Raw genomic sequence first — 21,812 nt, 5'->3', positions numbered from 1 at the left:
CGCCATCTCTTTAAAACTTTTCCATTTAAGAAAATCGATGGAGAAACTCTTTCTTGTAACTCGCTCCTCACTAAGTCTATTTCTATTTATTTTTCTGATTTGGCAGGGCTCAGCAGTGTTGTCTGAAATTTATTCTCTTTTTCTTCTTCTTCTTCTTCTTCTTTTATTTATTTATTTATTTATTTTTTCCTTTTGCTAGAGCAGATGTGGGGGTGGGGAGACAAGGGTTGGGCTTTCCCCTAGAGTCGCCCCCTTTGGACCTCCCGGGTTTGCGCCCTAGGGAGGGAAACTGAAGTGGTTAGAAGCAGGGCGGGCGACTTAGTCCGAAGCTCCACCTGCACCCTCTCCATCCCTCGCTCTCTTTCCCTCGCACACACTCCCCAGCTCTCCTTTGGGTCGGACAAACACGCCAGCCCAGGGAGGCGGGGTTGCTGGAGGAGAGTCCTCTCTGCGCAATCCAGTCCGGGACTTGGCTCCGCCCGGAGCGTCGGCCTCTCCAGTGACACAAGAGTAGTGAGCCGCGCGGGGTGAGGCAGCAGCCAACTCCGCTCTCCACACACTCGGCTGCCTAGGCGCTCGGGACGCAGCACAGGCGCTTTTCCGCGGGGCCGACTGCCCGAGATGCCCGCTTAGGAGCGTGCGGCCGCGGCCAGCGTCGCCACACCCGGGACACTGCGCTCGGGGTTGCAGAGCCGGCCAGAGCCCTGCACCTCTGCCTCAACCCCCACCCCGCCCCCCGCCCTGAAATGACTAGTTAATGGGCGCTGGCACCGCTGAGGGGACTCAGAAGTGAATCCAAGTGGAATTTGGATTTGGAAAAGACTTTCTTGAACATTTACCCCGGTCCTCGCTGGTTTTTCTTCTTTTTCTGTTTTTCCCCTTCTTTTCTTTTTCTTTTTTCGGATTTTTTTTTTTTTTTTTTTTTTTTTTTTTTTTTTTTTTGCCTTCCTCTCCCCTCCTCTTCTGTCATTGGAGATGAACACAGCTCGTTTGCATCCCAGAAAGTAATCGCCGTGACTGTTGCCCCCAAAGAGACAAGCACACATGTAGGAATGACAAAGGCTTGCGAAGGAAAGAGCGCAGCTCAAGGCCCAGAGCGATCTTCTCGATAATGGATTACTAAATGGGATCCACGCCGTGCCAGTCCGCTCCGAGCCGCGGCCGCCTGCCCGTCGATGCACCGAAAAGGTATAGCCCTGGCGTCCTTGCGCGCCCCACCTCCTGGATCCAGGCTGGGTTGAGGGTCCCGGGGTTACCCCGGGTGCGCGTTGCGGGCTTTGTAGTGTCTGTGTTTTATTCGGCTTCATGTCTCTGTTTCCTGAACGTTGTCCCTTTCTGGGGGAGAGTCCGAGCCCTGCCTGCAGCTCTTTTCAGTCCCGAACCCCAGAGACCCCGGGTTCCATGTCAGGAGCTTTCCCACCCGCGTCCCACACCACCGGCGCCGCCCCGGACCGAGACCGTGCGGATGGCTGACCTACCCAGCGGTGTGGTGTGGTGTGTGTGTGTGTGTGTGTGTGTGTGTGTGTGTGTGTGTGTGTGTGTAACCCGAGGCTAAGAGCTCACTCTTGAGCCAGTAGGAAGGAGAGCGGCCCTGGAGGGTGGGATTCTCGAAAGCTCCGGGTCCTGGTGTCGAATGTCGGGGCAGGGGAAAGGGTTCTGTCCTCGAGGGCTAGAAAGGGTTGGGGAGTACAAGGCTGTTTGTGTCCAGCCACAGGTTTAGGTTGTGATGTCGGAGAAATGGTTGTGTGGAGAGGGTGAAGAAGAGATGATGAGAATCTTTTGTTATCGGCGCGGGGTCTGGGCTGGGCTCGGTGGAGTGCGTGAAACTTGTAATAGCCCTGAGCATCTGCGCACCCTGTCTCTTGGTGGGATCCACTCTTCAGTCGCCGCTGGCACCAGAGGTTCCGGGCTTTGTTTGCTAGAGAAAGTGCCTAGGAGCGGTGTCTTCGTATTGCATGCGCCCCCGCCCTAGGTCCTGTCCCCTGCCTCAGCTCCCACCCGAGCAAGCAGGGCACCATTTGTCGCAGCTGCGTCTCTCTCAAGCACCGAGCTCTACATTCTAGGGCTGGATCCTGCTGCGCCTTCCTCCAAGACCTGTGCGGTCTCTCTCGGGAAAGGATGTACCCCGGGAGAGGGAAGGGTGGAGAGACTGGTAATAGATAGTTCTGGCCTTGCCACTCTGATGTAGGCTCTGCTAGGCTGCAGATTGTGGGTGTCCTGGAGCTCTGTCTCTCAGGCTGTGGGGCGCCTGAAGCAAGCTGGGCAGTTCCCTGTTAATGACCCTACTAGGTGGATAGTGTCACTTTTCCCAGTTTCAGCGTTTTACTCAGCGCCCCACGGAGGGACGCGGTATAAAGCAGGATCCAGAGGTCCCGCGGGCGGTACAGAGCCAGGCTGCTGTCCCAGTCTTGCATGTGTCAGAGAAAGAAACCGAACCCGGACATTTTTCCCGCTCCCTCACCGCCCCTTTCCCAACGCCTCCTCCCCTTTACAGTGCAGGGTCCTGTACCCGGCGGAACTGGAAAGTTTCTGTGATAGCTAAAGACTCCTGGAAACACCAGACGAGGGCTCAGCGAGCTCATTCCGACCTCGAGCGAATTGAGCGGACAACTGGGATATGACTAGGATCTAGCTGCCTGTTAACTGGAGAATGGCACCTCCTGGCCCGTAGCACTTGCCGGACCAGGGTCTCAAGCAAATAGAGCCCGGCCGGGGAAAGGGGGCGCGCGGGGGGGGGGGGAATGGAGGGGGATTGGAGACGTATTGAATTCTGGATGCTAGTATGACCACAAGTGTCGGACAGAAGCTTGTGTGAGGACGTGTGTAGACACTGGTACTGGCTTAATGACTCACGAGTTTCTAGCTCCAAGAGCAGCATCTGGAAGCCCCTGTGCCAGGCGCAAGGCTTTGCGGCTCGCACATGTCCAGGGAAGAGAAGAGCAGGGCCAGGTGTTTGTGGAGTGGAGGAGAGAGGAACGATTGGAGGCGCTGTCCTCCTAGCCTGGGCAAGCATTTCCAGAGGCGGCCTCCAGTCCGTGGAGAAGTGGGCAGTCCCGCCGGCAGTTCCGCCTCTGTCGGTGTAGAGCAATTGTGGCTGCCTTAAGAGTGTGGTGACCAAGCACAGCCACAGAGGGATCTCTCTCTCCCCGTTCACTCTGGATGAAAATCGAGTTACTCCTGAATGGAGATCCTTGAAAGGAACCAGAACACAACCACACTGTATTTGTAACTTTTCTTGGCATTTAATTTAGTTGTATTGTTCTTAATTAATGGGTCTCAGGGAAAAAAAAAAAAAAAAAAGCTAGCGCTTAAAGCCCCTCAGCTTCGGTTTCCATGTGTTTCTCGGGTAGGGCATTCAAATGCCTTTGCCTTATTTTTCCTTAATCCTGGTGATTTGGGCCTTCCTTCCCCTGGCGGACTTATATTTTGGCGTCAAATCCACCATCTGCTACTGTGATGGCAGGGGTTTAGTGGCTTCAGATACATTAATCCTTTATTTAGCTTGCCCCACGCCCCAGGTAAAGATGCCTGTGCTCCATTTTTTGAATGAAAACACCACCCTTTCCCCCTCCCTGCCCAATCAGCTACCAGAAGGCAAGATAACAAGCATTTGTGTGGTTTATAAATTCCACGTTTAGTCTTCTACAATAAACTTTTATTAAACTACTCCAGGCACCAGAGTTAATTATTAACCTAACCTTAAACACAGTGGCAAATCTGCGTCTCCCCCTATTAACCTAAACTGTCTGTTAAAGCATAATTGTCCTAGCTGCTTGCTTTTGGTTTACCTATTTCTGTTTCTGTAGTAACTTGTACTTGAATCTTAGGTGTCCTGTACTCTTGTTTTTTATTTTAGTTTCATACATTCTTGAGTGAAGGTCTTTGCAAGCCAATATAAGCAGAACAGAATGAGCAACAGATCCGAGACCTTGATTTCCTTAGGAGTCTTTAAATTCATCTTGATGCAAAGAAGTATTCTATTTGTGTTCCTTATTTGCTGTGATTGGGAGTGGTGGCCTCCCTCGTGGGTCACATTTTACAGCCATGACCACTTTGCAATCTCCACATCCCCAAGAGCACAGGCTGTCTGCTTATATGAATGCTGCACAGACAGCCTAAGGCATTCCCTTTGGAATCTTTATCTGAAGACTATGTGTTGGACAAAATGCCTACATTTAAATAGAATAAAAATACATATGCCCTTGTGTAGAACACTCAAGGAAATGATGAATGAATAAGTGGATGAATGAGTTTGTCACACATGGTTCACTATTTTCTTGTAGAGCAGGCAGGCTTACTCTACCTGCTGTAGGAACAGCCTATGCTTTTAAGTGAGTGCCTATTACACAGTGATAATAAGGATTACTCTTTGTGTACACACACACACACACACACACACACACACACACACACACACACACCCCTCAAGTTCTCTCCACATCTAGTAAATGCTTTTGCTATCATTTTTAAAAAAAGAGAACATTTGCATTTTGAGGAGGCGTGTAACGCTGCACCAGTGAAACTGAGTGTGTTTCAGGATGGCAAGAGCTACCCAGGCTGTTACCATTGAGCAAAAATAAAGCATGCAGGTTTGCAGAGCTTGGGCTAAATTTACAGTAAGCACCTATGCTTTCGAAGTGAATGGGTAATTGCACGTTCAAATGAAATGGGGGGAAATACTGTTTTGCATAAGGAAGTTTATATACAACCCATATACTGCAGTTTATTTCTTTTCAGAGGGTGTGTTGATGGGTGAAAGGGCCTCTTAGAGTGATGTGTGGAGAGCTGGTATACTCTCCCATCTAATTTGTTTACACAAAGGGAATCACAGAACAAGCCAAACTAATTGAAATGCCTTAATTAGGCACCTGCCATTTCCCTCCACGTAAACTCTATGTCTACACTGCCGCTCCCAGCCACACCCTTTCTCAGGTTAAGACAGTTTCTTGTCTTCCTCCCACAGCCCACACTTTTTTAAGAACTTTGTGTTATAGCACCTGTGTTTGTGCCAGCGGAAGGTGAAGCCTTGGAGCATCCTGCTGTGCCCTCCCCCATCAGGGCCTATTCTCTTAGGGTACCCTGGAGCCAAATAGCTCGGAGATATTTTTATTTCAGAGTGAAGGCTTTTCTCATTTGCCTTAAAATGTACTGCAAGAGTAACTGAGCTATTCTCTCTGGCAACCACATGGCTGTCTCTTGGGGATATGGTAAGGTAGGAAAGGGAGGGAGGCATTTAATCCCTTTGAAATGGGCAAATAAGATGTCATACCCACAACTCCCAAGGGAGAAGAGAGTTCAGGGCTACTCAGCATGGGACTAGTACAGTGTGGTACATTGCATATATACACAAGGGCATCTTGCTTTGTGAAACACAGGAGCTCTTGCAAAGTGTTTTTATTAGAGTAATTGTAATTACACTCGTGGAGAGTCATATTCCACTGCTAGTACACGGATACTTATATCGCCTCTTCACCCAGACCACAGTGGTAAATAGCCAGGGCACGCCGGGTAGGTAGCCCTTCTTGGACCTTATCGATATCTCAAATCTAACATGTTCAGAAAGCTTTACTCTGGTTCATTCGACCCGAATTAGCTTTCTTCATCTCCACCGTGCTAACTCCACGACTTGCTCGGGCCCCGGAGCTTAGCTTCAACTCCCGCTTCTATCACACCGCATACCTGTTGCAGCATTGTACTCCACCTGCAGGATGCACAGTACCACCCAGTCTGTCCCAGACAGTGGACCACACACTCTGTCCTGGTCTACCACCTCCCTGGCCCACACATGGTGTCCCTCTGCTGGGTTATTGTGTCAGCATCCCTCTGCTTTTGGGTCCTATCGACGTCTCTCAACAGAGCAGCTAAAACCCAACAATAATTACAAGTACATAAATTCCTCAGCTAGCTCAGCTAGCCTATCTTTTTCTACTAAAAGATTAAGTCCATCCTCTGGCACAGGCCCATCCCTGGCTCTTACTGCTCCTTGAGTTTACCTGCATCTGCAGGCATGTGGCCCTGGAGGTCCTTCGCGGGGTCTTTTGCACAGGCTTTGAGGGTGGGGGGAGGAGGTTGGAGAAGCTCTTTCTCCAGATTTCTGCATGATTTGCTCCTCATATGCTGGAGAAGTTTGTTCAAATAACACTTTCTCAGAAAAGCCTTGCCATGCACCTGATTTACTTGACCTCTGACATGAAGTTAAGGGTACTTTGGTTTTTTTGAGACAGGGTTTCTCTGTGTAGCCTTGGCTGTCCTGGACTCTCTTTGTAGACCAAGCTGGCCTCGAACTCACGGAGATCTGCCTGCCTCTGCCTCCCCGAGTGCTGGGATTAAAGGCATGCACCACCACACCTGGCTGAAGGGTACTTCTTAACCTCTTGTAGGCCTTATTTTATTATTCTCAGAGTCTGACAAACTATTATCCTTGTTTATTTTTGGCCACCTTCTGGAAAACAATACCAAGAAGGTGCATAGTATCTATCTTTATGTTTTATTCACTATAGTTAACCACTCCAAACAAGCAAACAAACAAACAAACAAACCCCGCCTGGGCCATCACAGGCCTTCCATCTTAAGTGTTTGTTGAATGAATAGAGAAAGCGTCTTTCTGTAGATAAGTGGTCCGAGTGTGTTATCTTTTTTTCTGCCTTGTTTTTTCTTCTGTCTTAAATGAGACCCTTCCTTCCTGTGTCTATGACTGTGCGTCTGCTGTCTTCCACATGCACAGGCATAATTTCTCCTCTACTATTAGTGGAATAGTCACACAGTGTGTTGTTTTTCCAGTGTCGATAATGGATTGGAGTCTTTTCATTCCCACAGGCTCACCCAGTCCCCTTCTAGGGCCAGGAGCACACATCTGTTAGACACCTGGTTGTAGCTGGAGGGAGACTGCACTAGGGTAAATCAACTTGCAAAAGGAACAGAGCTAAGAAGTAGCCAGCACGGATGGGGACCAAGTTTCTGACTCTGCTTTCCTTTGCTCTTCATCCTAACCACTGACTCTGAACCTTTTTCCCCCCAATAATTTTCAATTTTTGCTGTTTTGGGGGAGAATGTAACCTTTATCTTTGTCTTTGCCCTATGTCAGACAGCTGTTAAAGAACCTAGACCCTGAAGACTTGATCTCCAGACTCTTATTTTCTTGGATGAGACACTTTACTTCCCTGAGGCGGCATTACGTTGGATGAGTTCTCTGAATTGAAAGCCTATTCTTTCCACCTTGGAGGATTGTGGACAGGATAATATGAAATAATAGGAAAAGTGAATATAGTTTATAAAACAACTACTGGAAACGCGGAAAGTTTGATGTCAATTCTTCTCTCCGACTCAGACCCTGGCGTTATGTAGACCCTACATTGTCTTCTATATCATCAAATGGGCGTTGTACACTGTTGACATAGTTTGAATGTAAACCACATTATGAAAATTAACAATTTCCTGGGAATCATTGGAAACACACAGTCCATATCTAGTGTGGATTGCAGCTGAATCAATCAGAATGTCAACTGCATCAAGTAAAGATTGCTTTCAATATGACCATTTCTGGCGCAAGGTCATGAGAGTGGCACTCTGCCAGATATTATAAGGGGGAAAAACACAGGAACAGAATTATTCTGCAATCATATGCATCAACGTCAATGCAGCCATTAATGTAGAACAGATATGTCAGGGCAAACTAAGGGTACTGAAGAAAGTTTCCATATTTTTAATAATAACGGCAAGTTCACTGTGGTTGGGGAAGTTTAAACTGCTTATGGAATGCAATAGATAGGTCCAGAACCAGTTCTGAGGTCAAGTCTGGCAGATGCAATATGTGTGTGTGTGTGTGTGTGTGTGTGTGTGTACGTACAGATATCAGCATATGGAATGTATGTGTGTATTTACAAATAGGATGACTTTATTTCTTCTCAGTTTCCATTTGTAAAATTTGAGATTGGTGGTAGCATTGTAGATGCTGGAAGGACTAAGCGGGCTAACACCTGCACATAACACAATGCCTGGCACACACAAGCACTCGTTAAATACAAAGGCTGACTTTTATTTGGGTAACTGCAGTCATGGAAAATGGCCTGGGAACTGATTTCAGAAACGCTGATACTGCTTTGTGGGGGCAGAGTACAGAAGGAAATGGCTGCAGGTCTGTAATGCAGAGAGTGGATACAAAGGAAGCAACCCTTGGACTGCAGAGGAACAGTCACACCACAAGCCAGACCTGGCGTTACAGGGTTGAAAGCGTGTGAACCATCTGCTTCAGAGGAAGAGGACCTATGATCCTTTTCTAAGTTAGGAAGTTGAAATATCACACCCAAAATGTGGAAAGGGAAACACAGGCAAAAAAACAAAAACAAAACCAAAACAAAACCCCACAACATTGTACAACTAAAACAATAGCAATATCAGGAACCAAAGGATTGTTGTTGTTATTGTGGCTGTTGCTACTGCCACTTTCTAACATTTAAAAATCAGTGCACAACCTTTACCCATACTTAGAGTCCGAGGGTCATCTCTTCAGGGATGAGCCAAATTCCCAAAGAGAAAACTACACAGAAGAAAAGCCTTGCTGCCTGTTGCATTCTTCCTGGAGGCTCTGCCTGCAGGCTGCCTCTACAGGACCACTTTCAAGGTTGGCTGTATGGTCGGTCTTTCCTGACCACACTTGAAATAAGTTTGGAAGAGCAGGCTCTCCAAGCAAAAACAAAGGGCTGCCTTCTCTATGACTGGGAAACACTGGCTGCCTGGAGCAAAGCCCAGGACTTATTCTACTGACTGATACCTTCCCCACGGAATCTGAACTCTGAGTCAAGGGACAAGACTTAACAGTGAGGAAAAAAGAAATCTGATTTCTAAAAGACACAACAGAAGGACAAATAAACTGATGTTACCAGCAAAGTTCCCTGAGGATGCTACCTGCCTGTGTCCTCCAGGACTCCCTCCTTTCCCTGAGAATTACAGTTATTTTCAGCTCCAGAGGCCAAGGGGTTTTTGGAAGTTCTGTAAATGGAGAGGTGATGGGAAGAGACAAACAAGTCAGTGACTAACATGCCCCAAAGACTGATGGTCTGGCCTCTTCCAGGATAATGAGCAATAGATACTTCCACATGGATACCACCTTTAGACTTGGAACTTCCCTTTAACATGGCAACACACGCCTCTCAGTGGTTTCCAATTCCTCCTTGGCCCACCTTCTGCCATGGTGTGATTTGGTGTGTAGATAGACTAGGCTAGGGCAGGAACTGGCATTTTATACAATGAAAACGTAGCCCTGGAAGAAAAAAAATCATTGGATGGGCCAGAGAAAAGAGGAAAGTGATGTCTTACTTACTGTGTGATGCTATATGGGAGTTCTGCAGATGAGGAGCAGGCTGAGATGGGGCCTCCTTTCCTTTTGCCATTGGGTATTTTTTTCCCTAAGGAAAGTCGTCATCTTCTCATCGGTGTTACAACATCTGCAGTACCGCCCTCCCCTTTACCAGACTCCGAATGCCCTAGAGTGAGCTACCTAAGAGAACACTTATAGGTCCAGTGCCTGGCCATGCTCCTGTCCCCAAAATGGAATGCTTCATGAACAATCGCATTCTGCCAACATCCTCAGATGACCCAGTCCCTGTCCTTCCTCCTTTCTACCTCAGAGAGCCCTGTGACTTCATTCACATATTTGGGGCTTTGAATGAGTTTGCTGGGTTGCTCTTGGGCCTCAGGCACCCAGGTGGGAAACTGTTTCTAGTCAGCATTTCTTCCACTAGTCTAAAAACAAGTGAGCACCTGAGTCACTAAAGCAGAGACTCATCCTTGAATGGTGAGTGGGAAATAGCGACTAAATCACCCCAAGACTTCGGAACTCCAGCGCGTGTTGCAGAATGGTGGTGTGTTGGGTTGTTTGGTTTTTGTTTTTGTTTTTGTTTTTGTTTTTTTTTTTTTTTTAGAGAAGACTCACTAATGGTTTTTGAGATGGATTCTGCGCTAATTCTGCTCCCATCATGAATGATGGTCCCAGCTAGACACTGTCTCGGGGATCTTCATCTATTAATCACGGAGGCTGCTTTTTATTCGGTTGCCATAGTTTCTGTGCCTCAGCTAGTATTGGGGTGTCTTGGGAAAGATTTGAGACATACTAGGGCTTGCAAGCCCTGCAGTTATTTTGGCAATGGTGCTCTGGCAGAGCTGAAAGCCGCTTCTGGTGTAATTCAGTGCTAGATTAAAAGAGGCAACTTCAGAGATCATCTCCCTGGACCTTGTTATGTGCGCATCCAGCTGCTGCTTATTCCAGGACTTGCGTCTTCGTCAGCCTTGAAAAAAATCCCTCCATGAAAAAAAAAAAAAAAACAAACTACAGTCCAAAGGCTGATGCCACTTTCGTCTTCCAGAAAGAAGGCAAGGGGTGCACACTCCTCATTAAGGGCTATTCATAAATGTGGAGGTAAACAAAGGTATTCATGACTTTGCTGACAATTTCATCTTCTCCTAGCTTGGTTTGGGCACTGCAGATTGCTAAGTGCAATGACATCACAAGGGTCATGCCTTGTGTTTGGCCTTGCAATGGGAAGGTTTGACCCTTCAGGTTTAGTTTTCGCTGTTCTTAAAGTTCAACACTAATTACTGAGGTGTTTGAGGCTATTTTGTTGTCATTTACAACAAAAGGATAACCATGGACCAGTCAGTCTCCTGCCTGTGTCAGCTCTCCAGCAGATTAACATTTTTCATGTCTTTGTTGTTACAATATTTTGCCTTGGGGTTGCTGATTAGGGAAAGTTTTCTAATTGTGAATATATTGTGTGGGTACATCAAGAAAAGATTTAGAGGAAGCGGTTGCTGCAGGAGGGAGAGACAAAGGCTGTGGTGCTTTGCCTCCTGTGTGAGGGAGGCCACAGCTGGCGCGTGCTTTACCCAGTTTAGTCCTGTGTCACACATGCTCCTTAAAGTCTTAGTTCCCATTTCTCAAGTGGACATTCTGAAACTCCTGCATGTCCAGGCCAAGCAATTTGATTCCTTTGCAGATTAAAACATGAAAGAAAGAAAGAAAGAAAGAAAGAAAGAAAGAAAGAAAGAAAGAAAGAAAGAAAAGAAAGAAAAAGAAAAAGAAAGAAAGAAAGAAAGAAAGAAAGAAAAGAAAGAAAAAAAGAAATCATAACACCCAAAGGAGCAAATTGGGCTGAATTCTGGACATGCAAAGCAGCCAATGAAAATGCAGGAGACTCCAAAGAAGCAAGCTTTGAATTCATTACAAATGGGACTAATCTAGAAAATTAGTCACTTAAAGAAAAAAAAAACTGGAAAATGCTAGTTTTTATTTCAAAGTGAGCTTCAAAGCAGCCGTTTTAAATTTCCCCAGATCTGGCTTGCCAAAATGCCTGTGTAAGATCAGCAAGCGTTTTTGAATGCACGCGCTTGTTATAAAGATGACTCCTCACCCAACCACACTGAATGATTGATTTTAGAGACCAATAATATGAAGTAAATGAAAAGGGTTACATGGCCGTAATTGCTACTGGCTTCTCCAGGCTTCTGAGCACCGGAATTCCTTGTGGAGAAACACTTTTAAGTGTCACATCAGTTTTTGATCATGTGGTCTGCCTGCCTTACCCATAGGTTGCAATTACTGGCTGGCCCTTGTGTCATCTCCCCCTCATGTATCTCCCAGATGGAAGGAAAGCATGCTTTTGTAAATTCAGTAGCTTGGTTTTTTGGAGGGAGGTGGGGCAGGGTAAAAAGAAATGTTCCTGCTCACTTTGCAGTATTCTGCATATGTTTGCACATATGGATGCATACACATAAGCACAGGTTCTCATCCACACACACATACACATACATGTGCACACAGCCTTGTACACACATGCATGCACAGATGCACACATGAGCACACGCACACACACACATGCGCATAATGTAGAGATGGAGGAGAAGGGGCAGGGAATGACTGCATTTAGGTGAAGCATTGCCAACAGCAAGCCTGAGAGCATGTACCCACTGACCTGTGAGGCAAACCAAACCACATTGGGCTCTCTGTGTGATGGAAAGAATGACCCTGCCTCTTCACCAGAATGGCCATGTAAAGACAGCAATGACTGGATCCTGTGAGCCAGGGAACCTCTGTGCCAGTAGAGCTGCTATTTCTTTACGTTAAGAATTTATCTGTCCTATCTTCTGATACTTGCTGGCTCCATTCTGGGTTCAAGACTGCTTCTTCCAGAGACTAAAATGGCACTTTCGGTGGTGTCCCCATTCCTTCAAATAGAAGTGTACTATATGTGGGAGGCTGAGGACCAAGGGGCATTTCCTTTGCCAAAACAAAACAAAACAAAACAAAAAACCATCTTTAGTGGGTGCTAAACATAGCACTCAGGGAACTTTGAAAACTCAGGAGGAAGCAGCCTCTAACTTTTGGTTAAAAGTGTCTTTCAGGGTCTTGAGGTTTACAACAGATATCAAGAAACTGAATTATAAATGTTAATGTGCTATTTACATTCAATTTTTAACTAGAGAGCCTAATAAAAGTTAGCTATAATATATAAATGCCAACTTATGAATTAAATTTCGGACTGAACAATCATTCTGTAGCTTATATGAAACCTTAATGACATATAGTCCCATCTAGTTTAGCATAATTTGTGCTTATAAATTATAAATGCTTAGCTTTTACAATTAGACTTACCCATCTGTAGGCGTCTTAATGAGAAATTACCAAAATTGAATTAATTTGTAATATCGACGATGCTGTGTTCTAGAATAGTGATTACCCAAGGTAGTTTTCAGAGTCACCTCCCACAGCGTGCAGCAGAACATTATTTTACTAGAAAAATCCTGTGGTGTGATCCATGTTTGGCCAGAGGAGAGATGTTGAAAGTGAAAAGAGCAGAGGAATTCCATACGTAGCCAAGACTTTTTTTTTTTTTTACTTTTAAATTTCATTTATTTATTATTATTTTGTGTCTATGCATGAATGTGCATGCAATTCTTCACATGTGTGCTGTGTGGGCATATGGAGGTCAGAAGACAAATTTTAGACGTGCTGTTCCCTCTTTTCACCTTGTTTTGAGGCGTAGTCTCTCTTGTTCCTGCCACACCTGCCGCTCTGATGTGTACTGCAAGCTAGCTGGCCTATTAGCATCCAATCAATGCTTGCACATCTGCTTTTTCCATAGACCCGGGGATCAAATATAGGTTTGCCAGTAAGATTTTTTTATTGGCCAAGCCATCTTCCTAGCCAAGTGATGTTCAGAGTCCAGGGATGTTTCTATTAAAAAATCAACTGTTATATACAAGGTGTTTCCTCTCATTTGTGATGAGGGGAAGTTGAACATCTTAAATATGCTGATTAATTAATTCTCCAGGGATATTTTACAGGGTGGAGCTTTTATGTCACAATTTGCTGGCCCTAGAACACAAGCCCCATAACTACTGCCCAGTCACCTCCATTCCCAAGAACGCAGAGGACACCATATTCACCTTTGCCGTGAGAAAACAGCCACATCCAGCCTTAAACAGATCTCCCCACACCCAGCACACCAGGTGTGGAAGAGAAGACTTCGGAGTGCTGGGAATAGCTTGACATTATCAGATTATTATGGAAATGCAAGTTCTTCCCGGCAGAAATAAAAGGGCGAAGACAATGTATTTTCTTCCATGTTATCAACTATATCTAGCCTTCTTAGCCATGACTGGAGGTCTTGTTCTATGCAAAGTATTCATGATGTGCAGGCAACGTACTTTGCCCATGTTTACTGTGTGCCCTGCACCCCTTCCCAGGTGTACACAATGCTTGTCCTTATCCTCAAAGGAAAAGATGGGCTGCCAGCCGGAAGCTGCTCTTATGGGGCCCGCCTGTAAAGGAAGGCTTTCCTTCCAAGCAGTCTTCTCAAGTCCCACATCAGGACTGGCTGGATATATTGATCGTTGTCAAGAGTGTTCGTATTAAAGACTCTCTTATATAGCGCTTATTTTTTTTTTTCTAGGTATGTCAACAAACATTGCCTCACATTTCAGCTCATTACATCTCTGGGTTGTAGGGCAGGTATGGTAATGGGTTAGGTGGGGCAGGTGTTATTATGCTCAGTTTAAAGAGGAGATAACTGAGAGTCAGAGAGGTCACATCATCTGCTTGAGAGCACGGCTCTGACCAGAGAAAGGCCTGGGACAAGGTCTCCAACTTTAAAGCCTCCCCGCCCCCCCCCCCTTAAATCTGAAATGTCGCTGTGTTGTTTACACAGACTTTAATAATTTGTGAAAGGACTGCAGTTTCTAGCCACAGTTGAACCCCGATAAGGGGCACATTTAGAGGGAGCTGTTGGAGAACGTCCTCAGAGGCTGCAGAGCGACTAGGTCCTGAATGCTTTGCTTCTCAGAGGAGGGGTGTTGCCTTGTCCCTGGAGAAGTATTAGGACAAAAGTCTCCTGAAGAAGACCCACTGGCACTAGAGGGTGTTTTTATTTGGGATTCTGCTTCGTGGCTGGAGTGAACACGGTAACATCAGGTAGCAAGTCTGTGACACTGACCAGATGTTTCTGGTGAGGATAATTTCCTAGGATATTGCACCTTGCACCTATGGGACAGAAATGCATTTTTTAGCAGGAATAAAGTAGACCTCATAAACACAGCTGGAGCAGCTCTTCCCTCTGGCAGCCATCTTACTCTGACTCAAGACTAACTACCACTGTAATGAAAAGAGCAGCCGGGCTTGATTCAGCACTTAGACAATTTAGTACTTTCTCCAGGTGAGAAAACACCCTACTCTGCTGCACCCCAGTGCGGTGAATGGGTTTAGAATGTGCCCGTCAGTTAGTTGTGAAGCTGTAGAGGGGCCTGTGCTTCATGGTTTTCTTTGTTTTGTTTTTTAATTTTGCTTTTTGGATTTATTTATGTATGAGTGCTCTGTCTGCATATATGCTTGCATGCCAGAAGAGGGCATCATGACCCTCTATAGATGGTTATGAGCCACCTTGTGGGTGCTGGGAATTGAACATGGGTCCTCTGGTACAGCAGCCAGTGCTCTTAATCACTGAGCCATCTCTCCAGCCCCCATGCTCCATGTTTTTAGCAAGAAGGTGACATCACCAAGTAGATCTTTTCTGAAGTGAGGATAGACTGTGGGTGGACAGAAGGAGTAAGCTCTGGTTGTTTGCGAACGGTCCAGGAGGCCTTGGGACCTCATTGGATGTGTGAGGTATAGAGTCAAATGAATTTGAAATAGCCCTGGGATGTTCAACTGGATGAGAGTGGTGACACTGGCCAAGACAGGAGGCTAGGTTTACAAACAATGTATTTAATTAACTAGCAGCCACCACACCCAGTTCTTAAGTCACATGCAATAGGCTGCATACCAAAGGCTTCCGTACAGGTCCACTGTGCACATCCTGCCTCTAAGTGTGTTAAAGGCTTGTAGATGGAGGGTTTCTTGTGTCACCTGACAGCACTGACACTTTCTCTAGCCTTGAGAGGGTTCGCAGTATGTTCAATGGTAGGTAGCAGGAAAATGACCCTGTGCATCCATTGTCCGTGTGAAAACCAGTCCAAACATGAGCCACCAGCTTTTCACTTCTTTCCTTCTGAATAGTTGTACTTTTTGAAAACTATTGAGTTTTGAAATTACGTATCTATATGCTTGTCCCTGCCTTCACTTCTTCTGGGGTATCTCTAAATAAATTATTATCTTTTAAGCAACTGAAATGGCACAGGTGACATTACCACAGAACATAAATAATAGTTCAACAGTGCTGTTTATTTAATGAGACTGTTAATAAGACAACTAGTGTGTGTGTGGGTGTGTGTGCGCATGTGTGTGTGTGTGTGCGCGCGCAGGTGTGCATGAGCGTGCTCTTGTGTGGGCTGCATTGTACTAAAATTCAGCACTGCTCATACAGTGGAAAGGAGAATGTGATGTTTAATGTTTTACTAAAAACATCTTCATTGTATAGGAGATTGATGTCTCACATATTTCATCTTGTGGTTCTAACCTTTATATAAATATTGACATTGTATAGTTACTCAGATGAATCTCCCAACGTAATGTAAATATTAAAAAATATTTATCTTTTTGTAGAGTCCTCAGAAGGATGAGTATTCTATGTTTACTTTCATGTTGCCTTTTTCTTACAGGGTTTTCTAAATTAAACTTGTAGCATAAAAGTCTTATTCTTATCTAATATTCCCAAAAGGAGACTGAATAGTATGACAAAATAACAGAACAACATAAGCAAGCAGTAAGAATAATAAAGACGAGAAACTTCAAGTATTTTCAGGTGGCTTAATAGACTCCAGTTTCTAGACGGGAAAAACCTATATTTTAAGAGCACATTCAAATTGAAAATGAATACTTTGATTCTTTGAAAAAAATTGGCACCATGTTTGAGTTGGTGACATAATGCCGAGAGCGGAATTTAGATCACTATCGATCGCATGTGGACTTGCTGCACAGATGTGGGGCGGCTAGTTTCTAATTTCACTGGTAGGCTGCCCTCTAGCGTCACTTGGTCTCAGCACACCCACTTTTGTTCAGACTCCCTGGAAGGTGAAGGCAGTGTTACCGGGTAATCAGCAGCCACCCCCAGCTATATGGGTCCCCTAAAGTTAAGACACTTACAATAAAATGTGTGAATGGTTGTGATAAATTAAAACATGCCCATCACAAATGTCCTTGATGGCAGAGGACCATATTATATGGAAAAACACATTGGTGACTGTAAATCAAAGCCAAAGTCAGTCAACATCAGACAAGTTTCAGGACTAGCAAGTAGGAGAACTTTGTTTGTTTGTTTGTTTTCTACTTTGTGTTGCAATAGATCCATAAGTGCTAAAGCAAGCTCTGCAAATAAGTTTAGAAGGAATTTTCAATAAGACTAAGTAAAGGTAGTAAGTGTCAAGGGACTATGCGGCCATCCTTGGCTTTCTCAGCCTGGTGCATTTCCCTGTGCCAACCCTGGAAAAGTAAGTTTAGCACTTTGTTCTCTGATGCTCTGAAGAAGCCTGGCTAGAGCCATGCTGGGTGTGAGTCCTGTGACAACAGTGAGTGGCAACTCTGCTCTTCCTTGGCTGGGGAGTGAGTGTCCTCCAGGGTCTGCAGTAAGTCCAGAGGAGTCATCAGACTCCAAGCACATCCAGCATGCAGCGACAGAAATGGCTGCCATATTTCATAACAATGGCGGTGTGATGCTGCCGCCGCTGCCGCTGCCGCTGCCGCCAGTGGTGTTTGTCCTGGCCTTTTAAAGGACAGATCAGAAGGAACGATGAAGAGTGTGTTGATGCCCGGCCAGATTACAGCATTCTTGTGTCAGAGAACAGGCACCCTACACTCTGTGCCCTTGCTCGAGACTCATGTTTGTAGAGCAGTTGCTCGCTGGATTGGTTTTCTGAATGCAAAGTTTAGATTGTGGGTGATATTTAAAACCGTGATGCTCAGAGATTGTCACTGGAAAGCCAGTGGAGAGTTCTCTTCTCATTTAATGTTAGACCAAAAACCAACATATAAATGCAAACAACTTTATTTTCTGGAACAAAACACTGTGCTTAGCTGCCCCTACTGGCACACACTGGCCTATCAAATCGAGGCATGAGCTTTACACCCTTGGCTTCCAAAAAAACCTAATTCCTGAGCAACAAAGCGGTCAATAGAAAAGCAACTCCCTATTCTGACCAAGACTGCACCCTGTACTTTAGGAAGGCACCATGAGGACATGGAAAAAATTGGAGACTAAAGAAGAGTCCGGAGGAATGGCTCAGAGGTTAAGAACACTTATGTCTCCTACGGGACTTGAATTCCGTAGCCAGGTCCAACTGCCTGTAACTCCAGCTCTAAGAGATCCCATCCTCTCTTCTGGTCCCCACTGGGCCCCCACATTCAAATACACAAACCCACACACAGGCACATGGGTGTGCACATGATCAAAAGTGAAGTCAATATTGTGTACATATCATCAAAAGTAAAATAAATATTTTAAGAAAAATGTATATGATGAAAGTAAGTGGGCTGGGGCTGTAGCTCAGTTGGTGTGGTGCTTGCCTAGCATACACAGGCCTGCAACCCCATAATCTCAGCACTCAGGAGATGGAAAAATCAGATACTCAAGATCATGCAAGTCTGAAGGGAAACCCAGTCTCAGAAACAAAATATGAGAGAGAGAAAGAGAGAGAGAGAGAGATCGGGCTGGAATTAAGGGCCAAGCTGATCACTAACCCTCCAATAGGCAAGAATTACTTCTGGTCTTATCTACTCCAAATGTTTACTCAAATGGGCAGTGCAGTCTAATTCACAAAAATAAGGAATTTGTTGGGTCAGTGTTTGGGGAATGTGCTAACAAGCAGGACCCTGAAGATGGGGTGTCTCTGGAGACAGAGGATAGGAATGGGGGCCCTCCCCAGTGGTATTCAACCAAAGTTGGAACCAGCTGTTTGGAGTTTCTTATGAAATGAATTCGGACTCTGAGCAGATGCTGGTGGGCAGATGTTTACAACACAAAACACCACTTCATCAGAATAGGCACCGGCTGGCACTGTCCTAGCCTCTTCACAAGTAAGGCAGGGATGGGCGGGGTCACCAATGGCCTTCACCACCCAAGCCTGGCTGTAACCTGAGGGTGGAGGCCCTGTTGGCACACTGAGCCTTCTCTGCAGCCAGGGACTTTGGGTTGCAGGACTTCTTGAGTAAAGCCTCCAAAAGGGTGTTTAATACTTCTTTATGTATGCCTATGCTTGTGTGTGTACTGGGCAAACCCTTTCAAAACAGTCAGCAAGTCAGAGGCCATTTGGATGTCACCATTCCCTAGTTACTAAGACAAACCCAATACAGATTTTTCCCCGTAATTTTGCTTTCTGTGCAATATTTGTGAACAAATGTCTTTTCTCTCTCTCTCTCTCTCTTTGTTTGTTAGCCTTGGCTGTCTTGGACTCATTTTGTAGACCAAGCTGGCTTCAAACTCACAGGATGGCCTGCCTCTGCCTCCCCCAGTGCTAGGATTAAAGGCCTGCCCCACCACGCGGGCTTGAATGAATGTTTTATAAAAGTTATTATGTATCGCTTTCACACGAATATCTCTAACTGAACCAGTTTAGTCCATTCCCCCCTTTGCTAATTAACTGGTTACAACTGCAATGGGGTTTTGGTTATACACTTTAGCTAAAATGTACTTTAAAAAAAAAAAAGAAAGAAGAAAGAAAAGAAAAAAAAAAAGAAAGACATTAAAGCAAGTGCTTTGGGGGCAAACTGGCTTGACAATGGCTCATCAATAATTATATGGGCTCCGCACCTACCTGTGTAGCCTTCAATTAGCTACTTTCAAATTCAGCAGTCATTGGAGTGTCTGAGGCACTTTTTTGAGTTAGAATTCTCTCATCTTTTCCTTAAAATTTTGCAAGTTGGGAACAAACTCTAAGTCACTCCTGGTGTGTACTGAAGGAATCTGCTAGCCTTCCATGGACTGGCGGATGAGTCTAAGTCAGAGTGAGAATTTACAAATGGGATGTAAAACCTTTCCATCCACATTACTGTTCATTGCTTCTCTGTACAGTCAGGCCATATATAGACAAAGAGAGGGACGCTCCCTAACTAGAGGGCTCTCTCTGTGCTCTACGCCTGTCACTCCCAGTCATTCCTTCTTTCCAGAGATAAAGATCCAATCTGTACTCCAGGTCTTCCCAAAACATGATCTGTAACCCAGCTAGGATGCTGGATGCATTTTTTACCAGCCATAGCTTTTTATTTAAAAGAGATTCTAGTCTCTGTTGAAGCTGTGTCGTCCAGGCGGGTGTGAAAAGGCTATATGTTTGTCCTGATCCTGGCACTCATCCTGCTTGCAAGTATGTTGGGGTTTTCCTGACATCTTACTCTCAGCATTTTTCTCCAACAGTAAGACAGCCTCCTCCCCTCTATTTTCCAGCGAGGCTCCTGCTCCCGTGAATGAAAGGCAGCTCTGACTAAAGGAGCCAGAATATGCCCAGCAACCAACGCCGGCTACTATTGAGCCCATTGTTTTCTCCCAGCACTGTGGAGCCAAATCTCATTTTATAGCACAGTGTATTCTAGGAATTCCACGCTATCAGGACAACAGGCTCTCTCTAATGCCTTGCTATTTTCCCCATTTGCTGCTGTCACAGGCAGCGCCACACAGTCCTGCAGCAGACAATTAGAACTTACTCCTCCCCAAGGCTCTGCTCTGCCCCATTTGCAAGGGGACTACAAGGCATCAGCTGCCATATTAAGTAGACACTAATGACAGCAAGCCTCGATCAGTGAACGCCATGGTGGAGAGGATGTGTTTAAGAGTTGATTCCTGTGAGGGACTAAACCTGGAATTCAGACATGCTCCCACTCCTGGGCTAACGCTGAGGTTTAGCAGAAGTTGGGCTAAGATTATGCTTGATGGATTTTTCAAATACTTAAGAGTAAATGAAGTGAGTGTGTTTAAAGTTAAACAAATTAATTAAAAAAAAAATTCTCCCAATAGGGTCATAGAAAGTAGGCCTGATACAAAGTTACATTGTGTGCTAATCAATGTACTGTACTTATTCAGTTTGGTTTTTCTCTACAGTTTTCAAAGAAGACTGCAAATTAGTATTACTGTCCTATTTTCCAAATTAGGAAGTGTCATTTGGAGACTTCCAATGCATCTTGGAGCCTGTCCTCTTGCCACTTGGGCCCCTCATGCTTAAATCTGGGTTGTGGAGTCTGCATCATTACCAGCTCACCCCTGAATACAATCCATACACTTTTAAAAAAAGACTTTGTAGTGTATTTTGGCAATGGCTGAATGACAAGTTATTCATTTTTGCCATGTCTGGAAACACTTGGGACCACTCATGAAATAATTTCCTATTGGATTTATAAAGCTGCCCTATAGCTAATATTCCCTGTGAGGTCAAGTGTGAGGGATTATGGGTGTGAACGGGCCTTCTTGCAGTGTAGTGGTAGTCGTTCTACCCTCTTTAAATTGGTTGTCACCTCCCTCTCTGTAGAGAGAGCACACAGCCTAATGCACATTTCGGACGGGCTGTTTCACCTTCCTTCCCCTCAGGTCTCTTTAACTAGACTCTTCCATGGCCTGTGCACTGGCCTGAGGATGGCGCAGTGCCATCATCTTCTGAAGCTGACTCTGGAAGACTTCGTTGAGGACCAAATCATTAATTGACCCAGAAGGTGGCCAAGTAATCAGTGTAGTGTTTCTCAAAGGTCTTTATTCGCGGACTCATTTCATTTTGACGGAACTGCACACACCTGTCTTTGCCTCATTTTGAGAAATGGAAGGCGCAGGCTTCTCTCAACAGAAAGAGAGCCCGTGTAAAGTTATGAGATTTAAAAAAAAAAAAAAGTCTTTTCCCCCCAGATATTACTCTGTGTACTCTCCAGCTTGACAAACTAAAGCGAGTTGAAAGGATGGCTACTGCAAAATCCTTCTTTTCATAGGTATGCCAACATTGGAGGGTGCCCTAGGCCTCAGACGGTATATTTTCCGCATGGTTTGGGGGTGCAGGGTGTTAAACAGTGCAAGGACTAGCCAATGGCTCTGCTTACAGTGCTCTTGGTCACTGCTACTTCTTCTGCAGGTGTCAGTGACATTCAGGGGCTCCTGAGTGGCAGGCTTTTCTCTTGCTCTTCACGCGGGCTAGTCTAGGTAACTACAGGGAGCTCGACAGACAGGGCAACTGTGTTTTACCAGAGAATGCTCATGATACACATCAGGCTGATTGTTCCAAAGCTCTGCCTTGGCTGTCAGGCAGCTGATGGTTCCTGATGCTTCAAGTTGTCCCCAGACACTCGCACATCCTGAGGTTATTGATGTTGTCCTTGTATCTCTGCATTTAATTGCAGACACAAAGCTGATAGTGGAGGTTTT

At 45.4% G+C, this 21,812-nt stretch overlaps 1 protein-coding gene across 1 annotated transcript in view; it reads left to right on the top strand.

Moving 5' to 3' along the window:
* Positions 1-405: 405 nt before the first annotated feature.
* The window catches only part of Sema6a (semaphorin 6A), a 116,853-nt gene continuing 95,446 nt past the window's right edge, over positions 406-21,812 (top strand). The window contains exon 1 of the mRNA XM_051163069.1: positions 406-1,188. The gene's annotated coding sequence lies outside the window, so the exon portion shown is untranslated. The remainder of the gene's footprint in view (positions 1,189-21,812) is intronic.

Source organism: Acomys russatus, chromosome 20, assembly GCF_903995435.1.
Source record: "Acomys russatus chromosome 20, mAcoRus1.1, whole genome shotgun sequence".
NCBI classification, from domain to species: Eukaryota; Metazoa; Chordata; class Mammalia; order Rodentia; family Muridae; genus Acomys; species Acomys russatus.
Note: the sequence above shows the minus strand (reverse complement) of the source record. Positions and strands in the feature narration are given on the sequence as shown.